We start from the raw sequence: 22,746 nt of genomic DNA, 5'->3' as shown, positions 1-22,746 counted from the left end.
CTTTTGTTTCTCTTCACATGCATGTTTTAAATCTAGCAAATTTCTTGAGAGGGATATCCGTTGTGTTTGTTTCAGGCCCATTCACTTTAGCAAGGCTCTTTGTCTCCTAAACACCATGAAATTTTACTCTGCCTCCCTGACCCAGGCCCACGAGCTTCCTGCTTCACTCTTTCAAAAAATCCCATGTGATAAACTGGTTGCACATTTGGGGTACCTCTAAATTCCAATCCATTATGCCAGCTGTCAAATGGCTTTCTGTTTCTTTTTCTCCCAAGGGAGTCCCTCTGACTAGGCCAAGCCCAATTCCTCAGTCTGTGCCTGGAATTAGCAAGTACAATGAGGAAAGAAAACAGTTGCCTATTGTCAGCTTGCCTGGAGAGGGCTCTGCCTTCTGAAATTTTAATTCATCTAAATAAATATCGATGTATTTTAAAATATGATTTTTTGTAATTTATCCATTTTTTTCTAGTTGTTGCAGCAGAACATTGGTCTATCCTTCCCACTATATCCTATCTACAAGTGGAATTATCTTTTTCATTTAAAGTGAATTTTCCTGATTACTAATTAAATTGAGCTGCTTTCATGTATTTATGGGCATGGGATTTTCCTTTTTTGTGAGGTATATAAGTCTTTTACCTGTTTTTTCTACTAGGTTGTCTACTTTTTGATGGTTTGAAGGAGATTTTTATATATATTTTTTCTATAATGAGTCCTTTGTGAGTTTTATGTGTTGCAAATATATTCCCTTCGTCTGTGGCTTTTTTTCCCTTTTCTGTGGATATGTAATATATCATAATAAAAAAGGTTTGAAAACATATTGGAAATGTTGAAATTAAGATTCCTGTGGACCATAAAAGTGGGACTGTCTAGGCCATGGTTATGGATTGGGGAGTATATTTGATGTTTTTTATGCATTGCATCAGATTTTCCACTAGTCTTCCTGGCCCTCAGCTGCTTGCTCAGCCCCAGCTACTGCCTCCATGACCAGTTCTACAGACTCCAATGATCCAAGTGGTCTCACAACTGAATCTTGAAGTCTCTGACTCCTGCCACAAATTCCAGACTCAGATGAAGGATTATGGCACAGGGTATGATATCTTGCTTATACAAAAAGTACAGGAGAGGCCAAGGGACTGGAAAGTATAGGGTAATTAACTCTGTGAGGGGAAACTTTGACAATGGGGGAGTGGACACAGGAGTGGCCAGCCAGTAAATTCTCTCTTCATTCTTTTTCAATAGATTTTTCTAGGGCATAGTGTTTCTGTAATACCTGCCTGGAGATGTCCTGTTTGGTAAGTTTCTGTTTGTGTAACTTTGAGAAGTAATGGCCAGTTTAGTAATATACCACATTATATTTGCTACCAACTTTCCCCTACCTCACTGCCCTTTTCCTCACTCTTACACGAGCGCTTCAGCTTTGCCTCACAATTTGTTTTCTAGGGAACCCAGGTTAATACAGCCTGTTAGTTAGCAGCCTTTCCTTCTCACCTGTAAATTCTATCTACTCTGAAGTATCCAATGTTATTTTCAGGTCCTGTTAAAATGCTGCCTCTTCTATTTTACTTCCTGGATTCTTTTTATTTATTTTTTTTTTCACTCAACTCTCAAAGAACTTTTCACCTTCCTTTACTATGATACTTACCATCTTCTACCTTGTAATATAATGGTAACCTTTTTACTAAACAAGCTGAACCTGGTACAGTGCTAACAGAAAGTAACTTTTTTCTTTCCCACTGATTCCTTCAAGACTGCTCTCTCAACTTTTTCTTCCCCATCCCTGGATGATACCTCAGGAGGTCCTGTGGCTTTGCAGGTCACTTTGCAGTAATTTTTTAAAAAAATCCCCCAGTCAAATAAGTGAAGTCTCTTTTTTGAAACTAAAAATGTCCAAACTCTCCTACTTCAAACTCTCATACAATTTAAACTCCTTTACCCAGCTTGACCTCTGTCAGATGTAAAATCCTGTGATGGAAAGAGTAACATAATTGACTTCTACTTTACCATTTTGCACTTTCACTCCTTCTCCCCCATTCACTAGACTATATCTAGACTGGAACAAGGCAGAGAGAGGACAGGTAAGAGGCAGAAAATTCTCACTAAACTAATATAGTTATAATCTTCCTTCAGGGTCTTCTTTATGGCAGTTACACAATCATTGGCTGTCTTTCACAGAGTGCTTTTGTGGGCTTTTTCATGGACACTTCTTTCCAATTCCTGGGGAATCTCTCTATAATACTCAATGTCTCTTTCATTTTATTGATTACAACTTCCCTGAACCTTAGTTTCTGGCAGTCCACCCATCTGTTGAGGTCACCTCACCCTCAAAGCAGTCCTTTTGTATGGAGTCCCTCTAAAGAAGACCTAATCAGGCTCACTGGCACCCTTCTAGTACAGTGGTAAGGACTGAAGCAAGACTTCAGTAAGTTGGCCACAAGATTTCTTACAGTGATTCTGAGTTTAGTGCCTTGACATTCAATAAATGTTAAATTATGTTATTCAGGGACCTTCTGAATTCCTCAGTGCCTCCAGCAGAATTCAAGGTGTGACACAAAACTCTCAGCTTTTGGGAAGAGTTCCTCTCTCTTGCAATACTATTTTACCACAAACATCTTCTTTGGGACCATCAGAAGTAATCTTGTGATGCCATTTGTCCCTGTTTATATCAATCACTACAAAGAGCCCAGGTCTCTTATGTCATCCCTCTTACCTCTGAGTATAATCTCCATTGGACTATGTACATGTCATTACCTGACTTCTTTCCAACCTAGCTCTGTTACTGACTACCATAATGACACCCTAGACTTTGTCTTACCTATAACTATAAACTTCCTATAATGCTGGTTTCAAGCATTCTACTCTCCAACCATCATCTGTCTTTCTACTCACTCCTTCTGGGATCCTAACTCTGGTAATTCTCAAAGCCCCCTGAGAATTATAACCTATTGTTCCTATGACCTTTTAATTGTCCTTCGTTATGGACAAACCATTCTTACCTAATTTAAACTCCATAGCCAATGATTATAATTATTTTCTTCAACCCAATTGCTTCTCTCTCACTCATATTCCCTTGGTAAAACTGGTTAAATTCAACTCTCTTTTTACCCTTTGACTACACTCACATCACTAAATATGACTCGAGAAAAACACATAACTTATACTGACTGCTCTCACTTTAAATACATAATCACTAATCTCAAGGGACCCTCAATGCTATTCAGAAATCATACTATATTATTCTAGTATGGGTAGTAGAAAAGTTTTTGCTCTTCTACTCTCCTAGAAAACTATTCACACCTTCTGTTTCCTCAGACCTCCAACTACTCCTCCCCCTTTTGCACTTTTCATGTAATAATTCTACTTCTTATTTTACTGAAAAATTTGAAGCAATCAGAACAGACCTTCCACAACTCCCAGCACACTCTCCTTGTTTCTCTCTGACTATTCCTTCTCCTTCTCTTTTGCTGATTCCTCTTCATTTCCCTGACCTCAAATATTGGAAGGTCTCAGTGCAGAAACATTTTACTTCCTCTATTTTACTCTCTAACCTTATACTTTCAGGTATCTCATCCAATCTAATATCTTTTATTTATTTATTTATTATTTATTTATTTTTTTCGGTACGCGGGCCTCTCACTGTTGTGGGCTCTCCCGTTGCGGAGCATAGGCTCCAGATGCGCAGGCTCAGCGGCCATGGCTCACGGGCCCAGCCGCTCCGCGGCATGTGGGATCTTCCCGGACCAGGGCACGAACCCGTGTCCCCTGAATTGGCAGGTGGACTCTCAACCACTGCGCCACCAGGGAAGCCCCAATCTAATATCTTTTAAATATCATGTATATGATGACAACCTCCAAATTTATATCTCCAGCCAGGCTTTCTCCCCTGAACTCCAGACTAATGTATATCCAACTGCCTACCCATCATCTCCATCTGGATATATGATAGGCATCTCATATTTTATATCTTACCCCCAAACCTGCTTCTACTACAGTCTTTCCAATCTCAGTTCTATTTGTTCAAACCTAAAACCTTGGAGGCAAATCCTACCGGCTCTCTCTATAAAACATATCTAGAATCTGATTATTTATCACTACTTCCACTGCTACCATCCTGGTCCAAGTTACCTTAATCTCCTGCCCAGATTATTGCAATGGCATCCTAACTGGTCTCTGTGTTTCTGTCCTTGTCTTTGTCATCCTTGTCAGCATAGCAGCCACAGTCATAGTGTTAAAATAGAAGTCAGATCATATTACTTTTCTCCTCAAAACTCCAATGGCTTCTTCTTGTCTCAGTTAGGGTAAAAGTAAGAGTCCTAACAATACTCTCCAAGGCTATCCATTATCTGTTTTACTATCTCCCTTCTGATGTCATCTCCTCCTATTTTCTCCTCACTCACTCTACTAATCCTACCATATTAGCTTCATTGCTTTTCTTTTTTAAAAATTAATTAATTTATTTATTTTTGGCTGCATTGGGTCTTCATTGCTGCATGCAGGCTTCCTCTAGTTGTGGCAAGTGGCGGCTACTCCTCGTTGTGGTGCGCGGGCTTCTCATTGTGGTGGTTTCTCTTGTTGCAGAGCACAGGCTCTCGGCGCGTGGGCTTCAGTAGTTGTGGCACATGGGCTCAGTAGTTGTGGCTCACGGGCTCTAGAGTGCAGGCTCAGTAGTTGTGGCACATGGGCTTAGTGGCTCCGCGGCATGTGGGATCTTCTCAGACCAGGGCTTGAACCCGTGTCCCCTGCATTGGCAGGCAAATTCTTAACCACTGTGCCACCAGGGAAGTCCCATTGCTTTTCTTTGAATATGCCTATGACAGGCATCCTCCTGCCTGAGGGTCTTTGCACTTATTTTTCCCTTTGCCTTAACCCATATATTAATATTGGTTCATATTTTTAGGTGTTTTCTTAAATTTCACCTCATTAAGACCTTCCATAATCACCCTATTTAAATTTGCAACTCCTTCAACACTCTTTTTCCCTTTGCTATTTTATTTTCCTCATAGCACTTGCCATCTTATAGCATACCACATATTTTATTTGTAGATTTTGTGTTTTGTCTTCATTCTCTCTACTAGAATGTAAGATCTATTAGGGTAGAAGTTTTGTCTGATTTGTTCTTTACTGTATCCCTAGAGTCTAGAAAAGTGCTGAAAAAAGGATAGGCACCAAGTACATATTTGTTGACTACCCACGGGATGCCAGACTTTTACTAGTTGTTGAGCATATTACAGTGAACAGACCATCATTCCTATCCTCGAGGAACTTATGGCCTAATTCAGGAAACCAACTTTAAACACAAAATTATCCAAATAAATATTCAACTACGTAAGTACCATTAAACAAAAGTACTGGTTGATACAAGGTCATTAAACAAGGGGCCATCCAACCTGCTCTAAGGAGTCAGGAAGGTTTTCCCTTATGAAATGATATTTAAGTTGATACCTGACTGATGAGATAACAAAGCATAACAAATAGAAGGAATAGCATATACAAAAGCCCCGAAGGAAGAAACAGCTTGCCCTCTTCACAGAACTACAAAATCCCTAATGTTACTGGAATATAGTGGTTGAGAGTATTTTCAATTTGTGTTTCTCTGAAAGCAGAGTCAGAGACACAGTCTTGGATGCAGGTAGTTTATTTGGGAGGCAGGTAGTTTATTTAGGAGGTTATCCCAGGAACCAGAAAGGAAGGAGTGAGTAGAGTGAAATAGCGAAAGAGGAAATCAAATATAAGGATGTGTTATTGAGTTTTTTTGTAATCCACTTTAAAGAGACTTGAGCATTTATCCACAACCCCACACCTTATCAATTGAGAGTTGCCCCAGATAGAGGTTAAATCCCCCACTCATCTGTACTGTGCTTGCCAAATGTGCTGAGCAAGCTTCCATGGTGTCTGGAGAAGGCCTGAGGATAGAATGCAGACTTATTTGAGTAGGACACTGGCAATATGAAGTGAACTGGAATGATGTAACACAGATATAGCTAAAATCAGAGCTACGTTCTGAATATGTGATATGGGTGGTACCAGAGATATCTGCTACAAAAGGGGAGAGTGCCATTGCTATAATAATTACTATTTTAAATTAAGAATGGAGTTGCCTCAGAACAAGAACAGCTAAATTTGGAATCATTGTATTTCAGTGCTTAACTTCTTTCCTTCTCAAAATCAAATTCAGTTTTTGGTCTAGTTAGGATGCAGTGAGAATATTTATTACATTTATATTTGTTGACTTCCTATTACATGAACTGCTCTCATGGAATTTATAGTTTATTTGGGGAGATAAGACAATTTTGTAAGATGTACAAATTGGTGAATGACTCAGAATAAAATATAAAAAATAAAGTGCCTCAAATTTAGAGACATGGAGTGTTCAAGAAGGTAAAATATTCCTAACCTCATTCTTAAAATATTAAATTGTTATTACTATAGGAAGTGGGGTACTTTGTGTATTTGACACCAGAAATGGATCATTTTGCTAACATATTCCTCCTCTAGATGACAAAATTATTTTTAGTGAAAATCAGAAAATAAAATGAATAATCATAATGGCCAGAAAAAAAAAAGACAGTGAAAATCTTTTTTGTTGAGATATAATTGACATCTAACATTATATTAGTATCAGGTATATAACATAATGATTCAATATTTGTATATATTGTGAAATGATTACTGCAATAAGTCTCATTAACATCCATCATCACATATAGTTAAAAAAAATTTTTCGGTACTCCCTGGTGGCGCAGTGGTTGAGAGTCCGCCTGCTGATGCAGGGCACACGGGTTCGTGCTCCGGTCCGGGAAGATCCCACATGCCACGGAGCGGCTAGGCCCGTGAGCCATGGCCGCTGAGCCTGTGCGTCCGGAGCCTGTGCTCCGCAATGGGAGAGGCCGCAACAGTGAGAGATTTTTCTTGTGATGAGAACTTTTAAGATCTACTCTCTTAGCAACTTTCTAATATACAATGCAGTATTAACTGTAGTCATCATGCTGTACATTACGTCCCCATGACTTATTTATTTTATAACTGGAAGTTTAAGGTTACATTTTGACCACTTTCACCTATTTTTCATACCCCCCATCCCCTACTTATGGCAATCGCCAATCTGTTCTCTGTATCTATGAGTTCATTTTTTTGTGGATTTGTTTGTTTGTTTAGATTCCCCATATAAGTGAGACCATATGGTATTTGTCTTTCTCTGTCTGACTTATTTCAGTCAGCATAATGCCCTCAAGGTCTATATATGTTGTTGCAATTGGCAAGATTTCCTTTTTATGGCTGAATAATATTCCATTGTGTATATATATCGCATTTTCTTTATACAGTCATCCATCAGTGGACACTAGGGTTGTTTCAATATTATGGCTATTGTAAATAATGCTGCAAAAAACATAAGGTGCATATAGTCTTTTTGAGTTAGTATTTTTTGTTTCCTGCAGATAAATACCCAGAAGTGGAATTGCTGAATCATATGGTAGTTCTATTTTTAATATTTTGAGGACGCTCCATACTGTTTTCCATAGTGGCTGCACCAGTTTACATTCCCAACAAAAGTGCACAGGATTCCCTTTTCTCCACATCCTCACCAGTACTTGTCATTTCTTGTCTTTTTGATAGTAGCCATTCTAACAGGAGTGAGGTGATATCTCATTGTGGTTTTGATTTGCATTTCCCTGATGATTAGAGATGTTGAGCACATTTTCATGTACCTGTTGGCCATCTGTATGTCTTCTTTAGAAAAATGTCTATTCAAATCCTCTGTCCATATTTTATTTGGATTGTTGATTTTTTGCTGTTGAGTTGTATGGGTTCTTTATATGTTTTGGATGTTAACTCCTTATCAGATATAAGATTTGCAAATATTTTCTCCCATTCCATAGGTTGCCTTTTCTTTTTGCCGATGGTTTCATTTGCTGTGTAGAAGCTTTTTTGTTTGATGTAGTCTCACTTGTTTATTTTTGCTTTTGTTGCCTTTGCTTTTGGTATCAGATCCAAAAAAATCATTGCCAAGACAGATGTCAAGGAGTTCACTGCCTATGTATTCTTCTAGGAGTTTTATGGTTTCAGGTATTATGTTCAAGTCTTTAATCCATTTTAGTTGATTTTTGGTATGATATAAAGCAGTGGTCTAGTTTCATTCTTTTGCATGTGGCTGTCCAGTTTTCTCAACACCATTTGTTGAAGAGACTGTCCTTTTCCCATTGTATATCCTTGGATCCTTTATTTGTAAATTAATTGACCATATATGCATGGATTGAAAATCTTCTTTTATTGAAAATAAAAAGGTAAATATTATAGCACAGAAAAAGAAAAATAAAATATTAATACTTTTTATTTTAATTTATTAATTTACTTATTTATTTTTGGCTGCGTTGGGTCTTTATTGCTGCATGCGGGCTTTCTCTAGTTGCAGTGAACGGGGGCTACTCTTTGTTGTGGTGCGTGGGTTTCTCATTGCAGTGTCTTCTCTTGTTGCAGAGCACGGGCTCTAGGTGCACAGGCTTCAGTAGTTGTGGCACACAGTCTCATTACTTGTGGCGCACAGGCTTAGTTGCTCCGTGGCATGTGGGATCTTCCTGGACCAGGGCTCAAACCCATGTCCCCTGCATTGACAGCCTGATTCTTAACCACTGAGCCACCAGGGAAGTCCCTAATTAATTTAGTTTTAAAGGGGAAAGAAACTTATACTTACATCATGTTTTGTAATACATTTTGCAATAATGAATAACATTTTGTTTTTAAGCCTTCATGTTTGCATATTTGCCCATGACTTCATCAAAATTGACCTTCTTCACATACTCATATTTAGTAGAGAATGTATAAAGATTTGTCAATCTATTTTTACTCACTGATTGAAGAAATCTTTTTATTGACTTTAATTTAGAAAAGTTTCTTTCAAGTGAAGCAACATATCTACAAAAAGTTAGGAAAAAGGTTAAACAAAAAGGATAAGCTTGACAGAGATTTTAAGAAATCCCATTTTACAATAATTTTTTGAAATTATACATCTTTGCTTCTTCAGGATTGATTTTAGCAGCTTTCAAATGTTTCTGCATTTAAATTTGAAATAGTAAACACAAATAAAAACTCCATATAATGATGTAAAATGACAGAATTGAAGAAATCAATTTCCTTTCTTCATCTTTACAATCTCTGTCTTATTATTTATATCAAATTTACTGTCTAAATGCAGAAATATGTAGTAGCACAGGGGTTGGAGACAAGAACAACATATGTAGTGAACTCAAGTAATTCTGAACCATTATGAACCTACTCTAAAAATAAATGTGTAGCTGAGTCTGAGTGTGTTTGAAGCTGATTCCAAGTTAACTCCCATGTAGAATACAATGTTTAAATGATTTTAAAATGTGCTAATTGAGGGGAGGGGTAGTTTGGGAGCTTGGGATTGACATGTACACACTGCTGTATTTAAAATAGATAACCAACAAGGACCTACTGTAAAAATAAATAAATAAATAGAAACAACGAAAAAAAAAAGAAGAATACAAAAAATGTGCTAATTGGAAGCTTATGTATATATTATTCAAACACAATTATTTAGAACTTAGACTAACAAAAGATTTGGGGGACAGGATATTTTATCATTGATATGGTTTAGAAGTGCTGATATATGATGATAATAAAAGGCAGATCTACCTTTAGTCAGTTTTTAATTATTGTTTTTAATTCTCTACACTTAGTTCACCTCCTTATTGCCTTCATTCAGAGCAAACTACTCCCACTGTCCCATCCTTGGTATACCACTAACTCTAGATAGGTTTTAAACTTTATCCTAAACTATATCCTTATTTCTGAGATTTAGACTTAGAAGACCAGTGTATTATGCCAACTAGGAATTTGCATGAATTGTTTTGCATAAAAGTTGGGGAAAGAAGTCATAAAATCAGTAGGGTGAAAAGAAAAATTGGGAATACAACATGTAGTTTGTCTTAGAGAATGGGTCCAACTAATGGACTTAGGTTTGAAGCCCGTGGGTACTCTAACAAGATATGGAACAGGCTATTTTTAGAAAATACTCTGGGAGAATTTGGGTCACAATCAGCACTGCTTCATTCCCAGGTTTATAAAGTGTGGAAGAGGAGCATTCTCTTCTCTTCTGCCCTAAATATTGCCTATTGAAACTCTAAGAAATCCAACAGTATTTTGGCAGCTAAAGGATTTTAGCAGCTAAAGGATTTTAGCATATTTGTACTAGCAGCCTTGGGAGCATCAGGAAGCAGTGCCTTTGAAATAGACATCAAAATATTCAAGATGAGCCTCAGGACTAGTGTCAGTGAAGAGGCATCATTAAATAATTTCATGGGCAGTTGGAGGTCAGGAGATTTCACTGAAGGGAGTTTGGCAGGAGAGTATGACATGACAGGTGGTAGCAGAAGGACTATTCATGATGTTACATGAGATACTCTCAGACTTCCAGACATAACTGGGTGAGATTTTGGAGGTGAGAGATTAGATATCCTATAATAATAATAATAATAAATAAAACAACAAAAAGCCATTTCGAGTACCTAGGTATATGCAAAATTTCTTTCTTCTCATGGGATCATTCCAATGCTACAAACATGCTCTAGTGTTCCATCTTTAAAAACCCTCCCTTGACACTAAATTCACCTTCAGTCACCACCTCATTTCTTTCCTCCCTTTCACAGCAAAATTCTCTTAAGTTGTCAAACCTACTGTCCATTCTTCCTCATCTCCCATTTATTCTTCTTCCCAATTCATTCCAGCTTCTGCCCTTATCACTTCACTGAAACTACTCTTGTCAAAGTTATCAACAACCTTAGTATTACCAACTGCAATGAATAGTTCTCTTTCCTCATTTTACTTGACCTCTATGCAGTATTCAACACTTTTCTTCTTGAACTTTTTTTTTTTAATCTTTTGACATCACTGTATCCTGATTTTTCCCCCTACCTCTCTGGTTCCTCCTGCTCAGGCTTTTTTTTGTTTGTTTGTTTTTTTCAGATTCTTCTTGTACTTGAGCACGAAGTGTTGGAGTGTTCCTCAAGTCAATTTATTCAGTCCCAAAACTGTAAGGCTAAATTTCATACCCAGCTTTGACCTCTTTTCTGTGTTTAAGACACTCATATATAACCATTTATTTGATTTTTCCACTGTATATCTCAAATAATCATCTCAAGTTGAACAGATCTAAAACTGAACTTCTGCTATTCCCTGACTCTCCTTCCCCCAAAACCCTGTTCTTTCTTGGTTTTCCTCATAGTAGGCACTCAGTATAAATTAGTAGAATGAATGAATTAATTAATGAATGAATATTTACATTGCCTCATTTCATTCTGACAATTATTGTAGGTGCTATTTTCAGCCCCATCTTAAAAATGAGGAAGGCAAAGTAAGGAGCAAATATATTAGAGAAGCAAAGTAAATAATAAAGAATGTAAAGAATATAAAATTTCAGAGCCAGGTTTTTAATCTCAGTCTGCTTTTCTCTAAAGCTCAAATGCTTCCCCTCTATGCTCTAAACGGCTTCTATCAAAACAAGGATGATTATCATAAATAAGATTGTATTTGTGACCATAAACTAGTGCAAACTGGAAGCATCAGCTACATTATTATTACAATGATGATAACAGTGATTACACAGAGCCCTTACTGGACACCTTTCACATACCAAGCATCATGAGAGGCCTTTTCTGTTTTAGTAATAGACTTTATCATTTAGAACAGTTTTAGATTTACAGAAAAATTGAACAGATAGTATAGAGAGTTCCCATTTACCTCCTTATCCACACAGTTTCCCCTATTATAAACATCTTTTGTTATTAGTATGGTACATTGTTATAATTAATGAACCAATAGTTGTATTATTTTTAACTAAAGTCCACAGTTTATTCATATTTTCTTAGTTTTTACCTAATATCCTTATTCTGTTCCAGGATCCCACCCAGGATCCCAAGTTACTTGTCTTATCTCTTTAGGCTCCTCTTGGCTGTGACATTTTCTCAGACTTTCTTTGCTTTCTTTGAAAGCCTTGACAATGTTGAGGAGTAGTGGTCAGGTATATTGTAAGGTTGTTCCCTTATTGGAATTTGTCTAATGGTTTTCACATGATTAGATTAGTTATGGTTTATTTTGTTAATTTTTAGAAAAATCTTTATTTCTTTAGAGCAGTTTTAGATTCACAGAAAAGCTGAGAGGGAGGGACAGAGATTTCTCACATACTCCTTGCCCCTTACACATGCATAGTCTCCCCCGTTGTCAACATCCCTTACTTGAGTGGTACATTTGTTGCAATTGATAAACCTACACCAACACATCACAACCACCCAAAACCCATAGTTTACCTTATGGTTAACTCTTGATGTTGCACATTCTATGAGTTTGGACAAATATATAATAATATACATCCATCATTTTAGTGTCATACAGAGTATTTTCACTTCCCTAACAATCCTCTGCTCTGTCTATTCATCTCTCCAAACACCCAACCCCCGGAAACCACTGATCTTTTTACTGTTTCCATAGTTTTGGCTTTTCCAGCATGCCACACAGTTGGAATCATACAATATGTAGCATTTTCAGATCAGCTTCTTTCACTTAGTAACATGTATTTAAGATTCCTCCATGTCTTTTCGTGGCTTGATAACACATTTCTTTTTAGCAGTGAATAATATTCCCTTGTCTGGGTGTACCACACTTTATTTATCCATTCACCTAGTAAAGGATATCTTGGTTGCTTTCAAGTTTTGGCATTTATGAATAAAGGTGCTGTAAACATCCGTGTTCAGCTTTTTGTGTGAACATAAGTTTTCAACTTTTGGGGTAAATACCAAGCAATACAGTTGCTGGATCAAATAGTAAGTGTAGGACTTCCCTGGCGGTCCAGTGGTTAAGACTCTGCTCTTCCACTGCAGCGGGTGTGGGTTCGATCGCTGGTCAGGAAACTAAGATTCCACATGCGCCGCGGTGCAGCTAAAAAGAAAGAAAACAAAAGTAGCAAAAAGAAAGAAAAAAAACCCCACATAGTACGAGTGTATTAGTTTTGTAAGAAACTGCCAAACTTCCAAGGTGGTTGTACCATTTTGCATTCACACCAGCAATGAATGAGAGTCCCTGTTGATCCATATCCTTGCCAGAATTTGATGTTGTCTGAGTTCTGGATTTTGGCCACTCTCATAGGTGTGTAATGGTATGAGTTACAGGGTTTTTGGAGGAAGATTACAAATGTAAAGTGCCATTTTTATTATATCATATCAAGGTTACATACCACCAACATGACTTATGACTGTTGATGTTGACTTTGCTCCCCTGACTGAGGGAGTGTTTGTCAGGCTTCTCTACTGTAAGGCTCTTCTTTCTTCCCCGCTTTCCATATTGTACTCTTTGGAAGAAATTTTCTGTGTACAGCCCACACTCAGGAAGTGGGAACTTATCTCCCCTTCCTTTAAGTTGGAGTAGCTACATAATTTGTTTGGAATTCTTCTGCATGGGAGATTTATCTGTTCGCCCCCATTTATGAATTTATTCAGTCATTTATTTGTATCAATATGGACTCATGAATATTTACATTATACTTTTGGTTATAATCAGATGCTGCTTTAATTTGAACAATGCTCAAATTGTTCCAGCTCTGGCCATTGGGAGTTCTTTCAGTTGGCTCCTGTGGCCTATTGACATGTCCCACTAATATGTGTGTGTGTGTGTGTGTGTGTGTGTGTGTGTGTGTGTGTTTTGAATAATTCCTTACTTTCTGGTGCCACAAGATGATCCAAGCTATATTTACCCATCCGTATCTATATTAATCAAACATGCATTCTTACTGATGTCTTCAACTTGAATCCATTACCACATTCATAATTCTAGTCTATTCCCTGGCTCTTCTTCTCTGTAACCTCCCAGTAATAAGAGGAAATGTATATATATTTGATCTTATTTATTCCTGTAAGAATAGCAATTATTATGTCATTTTATAGTTGAGGAAATTGAGGTTCAGAGATGATACATTTTTTTTCAAAGACACAGGGATTAAGAGGTAGAACTAGGACTTCTCCTGGAAGAAAAAGAACATTTAAGAGATGTAAATGAGAAGGTACTTGGTTTTTTAGTACGTGATCCTGTGAATTGGTAAAGTGGATTAAGGCTCTGTTGGCATGGCCCTGAATTAAACATGGATTGTTTCAATGTTGTGTGTACCTCTTTCAGGAGCAAACTATTATACTGAAAATTTGTTATTAATTATATGCCACTCCATGAATCACCTGAAAGACTATTTAAATTTTATATCTTCTAAAAGAGGCATGATTTGCTCTTAAATTATAAAGATCATTTTGTGTTATACATTTTAAATCAGTTGATTAAAGGATAATAAATAGGAGTGGATTAGATAGGGTAATTGCACCTCTAGTCAAATTTTCCTGCCCCACTTAAAAACTTAAAACAACAACCATGCCCCCCCCACAAATTATGGCTTACTTTAAAATCTTTATCTTTGACTGCTTATTGAAAAGGGAGCTCTGTGATAGAAGAGCTTAAGAAACAGTGAATATATATCAATCCCCTTTTGCAAATTCATGTTTGCTTACTAAAGTAAGTGATAAAGCCTGCAATAAAAAAATTACTTCAACTTTTGAGTAACTGCTTCCTAAATTTATTTGTCCATAAACTGCTTTTTTCATGTAAGGGCTATTAATATCCCATAGATCAATATTTGGAACACAATTATTTATTCATTTCATAAGAGAAAGAACCTTGTTTATTTTTTCTGTTTTCAGAATTCAAAATAGGGCCTGGCACATAATAGGTCCTCAATTAATGTTTGTTAAATAAGTGGATGAGCAAATGTTTATTAAGCATCTGCTATATGCCAGTCACAAGCAATACAATGGTGGAAAAATAAACATGGTTTCTGCCCTATGTAACTTACAGTTTACCAGAGAAGATTGTAAATAAGCAAGTAAAAAGAATTAAATTTTAGATAAAAGTTATTATGGAAATAATAACAATGTTGAGATGGAGAATAAAGGAGGAGACAGGAATGGTACACTAGAAGATAAGCAGCTAGCCCTTCAAAGCATTTACGCAAACAAGTCAACAGTTAACCGGAATCTGAATATTTCTAACATCAACCTTCATTCAGAATCCATGTTGAAATCATTGACATTAATCAAAGTCCTTGCACTAAATGGATGGCATGCTCAAAAGGACTTAAACTGCCACCATGGAGAACAGTATAGAGGTTCCTTAGAAAACTAAAAATAGAACTACCATATGACCCAGCAATCCCACTACTGAGAAAACCATAATTCAAAAAGAGTCATGTACCACAATGTTCATTGCAGTTCTATTTACAATAGCCAGGACATGAAAGCATCTTAAGCGTCCATCAACAGATGAATGGATAAAGAACATGTGGCACATATATACAATGGAATATTACTCAGCCATAAAAAGAAACAAAATTGGGTTATTTGTAGTGAGGTAGATGGACCTAGAGCCTGTCATACAGAGTGAAGTAAGTCACAAAGAGAAAAACAAATACCATATGCTAACACATATATATGGAATAAAAAAAAATGGTTCTGAAGAACCTAGGGGAAGGGCAGGAATAAAGATGCAGACATAGAGAATGGACTTGAGGACATGGGGAGGGGGGAAGAGTAAGCTGGGACGCAGTAAGAGAGTGGTATTGACATACATACACTACCCAATGTAAAACAGATAGCTAGTGGGAAGCAGACGTATAGCACAGGGAGATCAGCTCTGTGCTTTGTGACCACCTAGAGGGGTGGGATAGGGAGGATGGGAGGGAGACACAAAATGGAGGGGATATGGGGATATATGTATATGTATAGCTGATTCACTTTGTTATAAAGCAGAAAGTAACACACCATTGTAAAGCAATTATACTCCAATACAGATGTTAAAAAAAAAAACTCAATGGATGTGTTCAACAGCAGAAGAGAGGGATCAGAGGAAAGAATCAGTAAACTGCAAGATAGAACAATAGAAATTACTCAGTCTGAACAACAAAGAGAAAATAGACTTAAAAAAATGAACAGAGCCTCAGGAATACGTGGGACTATAACAAAAGATCTAATATTTATGTCATTAGAGTCCCAGAAAGAAAAGAGAAAAAAGACATGGCTGAAAAAATACTTGAAGAAATAATTGCTTAAAACTTACCAAATGTGGCAAATAACATAAACCTACATATTCAAGTATCAAAGTAAACCTAAAGAAATCCAAACCAAAACACATCATAGTTAAAATTTTGAAAACTAAAGACATTAAAAATCTTCAAAGCAAGGAAAGAGAGAAACAACACCTTGCCTATCAGAGAAAAACAATTCAAATGACAATGGATTTCTCATGAAAAGCCACGGAGGCCAGAAAGAAGTAGTACAACACTTTTCAAATGCCAAAGATAAGAACTCTGAATCCAGAATCCTACATCCAGCAAAAATAGCCTTAAGAAATGAAGGGAAAATCAAGACATTCTCAGATGAAGGAAAGCTAAAAAATTACTATCAGCAGATCTACACTAAAAGAATGGTTAAAGGAAATTCTCTAAACAGAATGGAAGAAACTAAAAGAAACAACCTCAGAGCATCAGAAAGGATGAAACAATATAGTAAGCAATATATGGTTTAATAGAATAGATTTTCCTTCTTTTTTGAGGTTTCTAAAACATGTTTGACAGCTGAAACAAAAATTGTTACACCGATGTGGTTATAAATATCTGTAGAGGAAATATTTTAAACAATTATATTATAAAAAGGGGGAGTGTAAAGAAACACAAAGGAAGGTACTCCCCTCAACTGATAAGAAGACATCAAGTAGACCATGATAAGTTTCATATGTATGAGGTATACCTAGAGCAATCCCTAAAAATACTGTACAAAGAGGTACGCACTCAAAACTATTACAGATAGCTGAGGCGATCCGGCACTGGAGCCTGCCCGGGCTCTTTGGTGGGGCTGGTGGCGGATTCTGGGAGGGCTCACACCGGGGAGTGCTTCCCAGAACTTCTGCTGCCGGTGTCCTTGTCCTCGCGGTGAGACACAGCTGCACCCCCGCTTCTGCAGGAGACCCTCCAACACTAGCAGGATTGTTTTGGCTGGATTACTTGTGAAACTAATAAAGCTTAAGCTTCAGACTTCTACTTGCATGGGCTCCTTCTAAGGCAGTGTGGAGGGTGGACCCAGGACAATGGCTGCTGTTCATAATTTGGAGATGGAGGAGGATGTGAATCTGAATAGGGATAGAGAGATGAAAGAAAAGCTGGAAGAGCAGAAAATGAGAGAGGACAGGGCAGGTAAAGATCCCTTCAAGCCTAAAATGGTCCACAGGATTGTCTCAAAATGGATGCTTCCTGAACCGTTGCAAAGAACATACCTGGAAAGAGCTAACTGCCTCCCACTCCTGTGTTCATCATCTCCATCAGCATCGCTGAGGATCTCTTGCCAGCTTCATCTTTGACCCACTCAGATCTCTTGTGGGTGCTCAGGAGCAGTCTATGCTCTGATGGGAGGCTATTTTATGAATGTTCTAGTGAATTTTCAAGAAATGATTCCTGCCTTTGGAATTATCAGACTACTCATCATCGTCCTTATAATTGTGTCGGACATGGGATTTGCTCTCTACAGAAGGTTCTTTGTCCCTGCAAATGGGTCCCTGGTGTCTTTTGCAGCTCACATTGCAGGTGGATTTGCTGGAATGTCCATTGGTTATACCATGTTCAGCTGCTTTGATAAGGCACTGCTGAAAGATCCAAGGTTTTGGATAGCAATTGCAGCTTATTTAGCTTGCGTCTTATTTGCTGTGTTTTTCAGCATTTTCCTATCCCCAGCGAACTGACTTGCCCCTAACACAAAACAATTAATAGAAAGAGCCATCTGGGAAAAAACTGGAGAACTCTCTATGAAGAAACAGAGAAGTCCCAGCAAATGCTAACGATTTTATAAAGAGGACAAAACACGCTTGAAGTCGTTGGTTTCAAAGACTACTTACAAAAGGAGTTAGGGTTTAAGGAAGGGGCTCTTCTGAGTGCATGAGGGGGAAGAGGAAGAGAGAAAAGGAAAGGGAAGTGAGAACCAAAGATTGGCTTTTTCCCAGGCGTGCTGCATGAGGGTATGTATCCTCTAAAAGAGACTTGCTCTCCTAGTAGGGTATAGTATAGAGATTGCTTGATAGAATCCACAAATAATGTTCTATGCTGAAAATAAAAACTTTTCACATCTGTCAAAAAAAAAAACTACTATAGATAAATCAAAATGGAATTCTAAAAATTTCAAATAACACAAAGGAAGTCAGGAAAGAAAAACAGAAAAATGAAAAACAGAGAGAACAAACAGAAGGTAAAAAATAAAATGGCAACTTAACAGATCAACAATTACCTTAAATGTGAATGGCCTAAATACCAGTTAGTAGGGACTTCCCTGGTTGTGCAGTGGTTAAGGGTCTGCCTGCCAATGCAGGGGACATGGGTTCGAGCCCTGGTCCAGGAAGATCCCACATGCCTTGGAGCAACTAAGCCCATGAGCCACAACTACTGAAGCTCACATGCCTAGAGCCCATGCTCTGCAATAAGAGAAGCTACCGCAATGAGAAGCCCGCACACTGCAGCAAAGAGTAGCCCCTGCTCACTGCAACTAAAGAAAGCCTGCATGCAGCAACAAAGACCCAATGCAGCCAAAAATAAATAACTAGGTTTATATTTTTTAAAAAACCTAATTAGTAGACAGAGCTTGGCAGAGTGAATTTAAAAACATAACCCAACTATATTGCTGTCTAAAAGAAACTTCAAATATAATGATCTAGGCAGGTTGACAGTAAAAGAATAGAGAAAGAGACATCATACAAACATTAATTAAAAGAGAGTAGCAATGGCTATATTAATATCGATAAAGTACAGTTTAGAGCAAAGACAATTACCAGAGACAGATAAATGCATTATATAATGATCAATCCGCCAAGAAGACACAGTAATCCTAAATACATATGCACCAAACAACAGATCTGAAAAACATGTGAAGAAAAAACTGATAGAACTGAAAGGACAAATCCACAATTATAGCTGGAGACTTCAATACCCATCTGTCAACCACTGATATATTGGATAACAGATTTAAATATAAGAGCTAAATCTATTAGAAGAAGAAAAAAGAGAATGTCTTCATGATCATGAATTAAGCAAAGTTTTTGCAGAGAGGACCCTGAAAACCATGACAGAAAAAAATAATAAAAGGGCTTCATCAAAATTTAAAACTTCTGCTTATTGTAAGGATATACCATATTTTGTTTATTCACTCGGTTAATGAACATGTGAGTTGTATCCACTATTTCGGCTATTATGAATAATGCTACTATGAATGTTTGTGTACATAATTTTTGTGAACATACGTTTTCACTTTTCTTATATATACACACACACACACACACACACACACTGCAAGCAGAGTTTCTGGATCATATGGTAACTCTATGTTTAACAATTTGACGAACTGCCAAACTGTTTTCTAAAGTGGCTCTACTATTTAACATTCTTACCAACAGTGAACGAGGATTTCAATTTCTCCACATCCTTGTCAACACTTACCATAGTCTTTTAGATTGTAGCATCCTACTGTATGTGAAGTGGTATCTCCCTGTGACTTTGATTTGCTAATGATATTGAGCATCTTTTCATGTGCTTACTAACCATTAGCATATCTTCTTTAGAGAAATATCTATTAAAATACTTATGCCCATTTTTAAATTAGGTCATTTGTCTTTTTATTATTGAGTTGTAAAAATTCTTTATATATTCTGGATACAAGTCCATTATCAAATATATGATTTGCATATATTTCCCTAAAATCCATTTTGAGCTTTTGTGTATGCTATAAGGGTCAAGATTAACTTTTCCCATTTAAATATCATTTGTTAAAAATATTAAACTTACTCTTTTGAATTATCTTGGTATGTTGAAAATCATTTGGCCATAATTGCGTAGGAGTATTTCTGCAGATTCGATTCTGATTCATTGATTTATGTATCTGTCCTTACACCAAGATCACAATTTTTTGATTAGTGAATTTTTTGATTGTTCTTTTATTGTAAAATATATACAACAAAAATTACCATTTAAATATTTTTATAAGTACAATTTAGTGGAATTAAGTTACATTCACAATGTTGTGCAGCTATCACCACTATTTCCAGTAACTCTGTACATATTGAACAATAATTCCCCATCCCCTTCTCCCTCCAGCCCCTGGTAACCACTATTCCACTTTATGTCTCTATGAATTTGCCTATGCTAAGTACCTCATATAAGTGGAATCGCACAATATTTATCATTTTGTGCCTGGGTGACTTCACTTATATTGTTTCTGAGGTTCATTCTTGTTGTAGCATGTATTAGAATTTCTTTCCTTTTTAAGGCTGAATAATATTCTGTTGTATGTATATACCACATTCTGCTTATCCATTTAACTGTTGATGGACAAGGGTTGTGGCTTCTGGCTATTGTAAACAATGCTACTGTGAACATGGTACAAGTATCTGTTTGAGTCTCTGCTTTTAATTCTTTTGGGTGTATACCTGGTAGTAGAATTGCTGGGTCATCTGGTAATTCTCTGTTTAACTTTTTGAGGAACCATGAAAACTGTTTTCCATAGCACCTGCACTATTTTACATTCCCACCAACAATGCATGAAAGTTCCAATTTGTCCATGTCCTCACCAACACTTGTCATTTTCCTTTTTTTAAAAAAAATAATAGCCATCCTAATGGGTGCAAAGTGACATTTCATCATGGTTTTGATTTGCATTTCCCTAATGATCAGTGATGTTGAGCATCATTTCATGTGCTTATTGGCCATTTGTATTTCTTCTTTGGAGAAATGTCTATTTGAGTCCTATGCCCGTTTTTATTTTTTATTTTTTAAATTATTTATTTATTTATTTGGCTACATCGGGTCTTAGTTGCAGCACATGGGATCTTTGTTGCAGCATGTAGGCTCTTTTGTTATGGTGTGTGGGCTCTCTTGTTGTGGTGCGCAGGCTCCAGAGTATGCATGCTCAGTAGTTGTGGCATGTGGGCTCTAAAGTGCGTGGGCTAAGTTGTCCCGCAGCATGTAGGATCTTAGTTCCCCAACCAGGGATTGAACCCACGTCCCCTGCACTGGAAGGTAGATTCTTAACCATTAGACCACCAGGTATGTCCCTTATGCTCATTTTTAAACTGGATTTTTTGTTGTTGTTGAGTTGTAGGAGTTCTTTATATATTCTGGATATTAATCCCTTATCAATTAATTCTGGATATATGATTTGGAAATATTTTCTCATCTGTGGGTTGTGTTTTCATTCTCTCGATAGAGTCCTTTGGTTCACAAAAGTTTTTAATTTTGATGAAGTTCAATTTATTTTTCCTTTTATTGCCTGTGCTTTTGATGTTGTATCAAATAAATCACTGCCAAAACCAATGTCATGAAGCTTTCACTCTATGTTTTATTTTAGGAGTTTTATGGTTTTAGCTCTTACATTTGGGTCTTTGATTCATTTTGAGTTAATTTTTGTATGTGGTGTAGGGTAATGCTCCAAATTAATTCTTTTGCATGCGGATATACAGTTTTCCTAGTAAAATTTGTTGAAAAAACTATTCTTTCATTTAACGATCTTGGCAGCATTATTGAAATCATTTGACCATATATGTGAGAATAGAGTTCTGGGCTCTTTTTTGTGTGTGTGTGTGTTTTTGCTGGTGGGGGCACTCTTTATTCTATTCCATTGGTTTTTATGTCCATCCTCATGCCAGTACCACACTGTTTTGATTACAGTAGCTTTGTAGTAAGTTTTAAAATAAGGAAGTGTGAGTCTTCCAGCTTCATTCTTATTTTTCAAGGTTGTTTGGGCTATTTGGAGTCTCCTGAGATTCCATATGGATTTTAGAATGAGTTTTTCTATTTCTGAAAAAAAAATGTAGTTGGGATTTTGATAGAGATTGCATCGAATTGGTAGATTACTCTGGGTAGTATTGTCATTTTAACAATATTAAGTCTTCCAACCCATGAATATAGGGTGTCTTTCCATCTATTTATGCCTTCTTTAATCCTTTCTTTTTAAATTCCTTTCAGTGGTGTTTTCTGCTTTTCAGTGTATAAGACCAGTTAAATTTATTCCTAAGTATTTTATTCTTTTTTGATGCTATTGTAAGTGGAATTATTATTTTGATTTCCTTTTTGAATTGTTCATTGATAGTGTATAAAAATGCAACTGGTTTTTGTGTGTTAATTTTGTATCCTGCAACTTTGCTACTCTGCTGAACTGATTTATTAGCTCTAAAGTGTGTGTGTGTGCAGAATTTTTAGTGTTATCTACATATAATATATCATCTGCAGACAGAGATAATTTTACTTCTTCCTTTTCCATTTGTATATCTTTCATTTCTGAAGTTTTTAAAAAAATTATTTCCCATTATGGTTGTTTTTTAATTGAAGTATAGTTGATTTACAACATTGTGTTAGTTTTTGGTGTACAGAAAAGTGATTCAGTTATACATATATACATATATTCCTTTTCATATTCTTTTCCATTATGGCTTATTACAGGATGTTGAATATAGTTCCCTTTGCTATACAATAGGACTTTGTTTTTTATCTATTCTATATATAATAGTTTGCATCTGCTATTTCCAAGCTCTCAATCCAACCCCCTCCTTCCCCTTGGCAACCATAAATCTGTTCTCTATGTCTGTGAGTCTGTTTCTGTTTCACAGATATGTTCATTT

The 22,746-nt window shown here is 36.7% G+C and overlaps 1 long non-coding RNA gene across 1 annotated transcript in view; it reads right to left on the bottom strand.

Annotated features, from left to right (window-relative positions):
- Positions 1-6,571: 6,571 nt before the first annotated feature.
- Positions 6,572-22,746, bottom strand: part of LOC137218719 (uncharacterized) — a 35,357-nt gene continuing 19,182 nt past the window's right edge. Inside the window, exon 2 of the long non-coding RNA XR_010940833.1 lies at positions 6,572-12,948. This is a non-coding gene — a long non-coding RNA (uncharacterized lncRNA). The remainder of the gene's footprint in view (positions 12,949-22,746) is intronic.

This window comes from Pseudorca crassidens, chromosome 2 (assembly GCF_039906515.1).
Source record: "Pseudorca crassidens isolate mPseCra1 chromosome 2, mPseCra1.hap1, whole genome shotgun sequence".
Classification (NCBI taxonomy): Eukaryota; Metazoa; Chordata; class Mammalia; order Artiodactyla; family Delphinidae; genus Pseudorca; species Pseudorca crassidens.
This window is presented reverse-complemented; position numbering and strand designations above follow the sequence as displayed.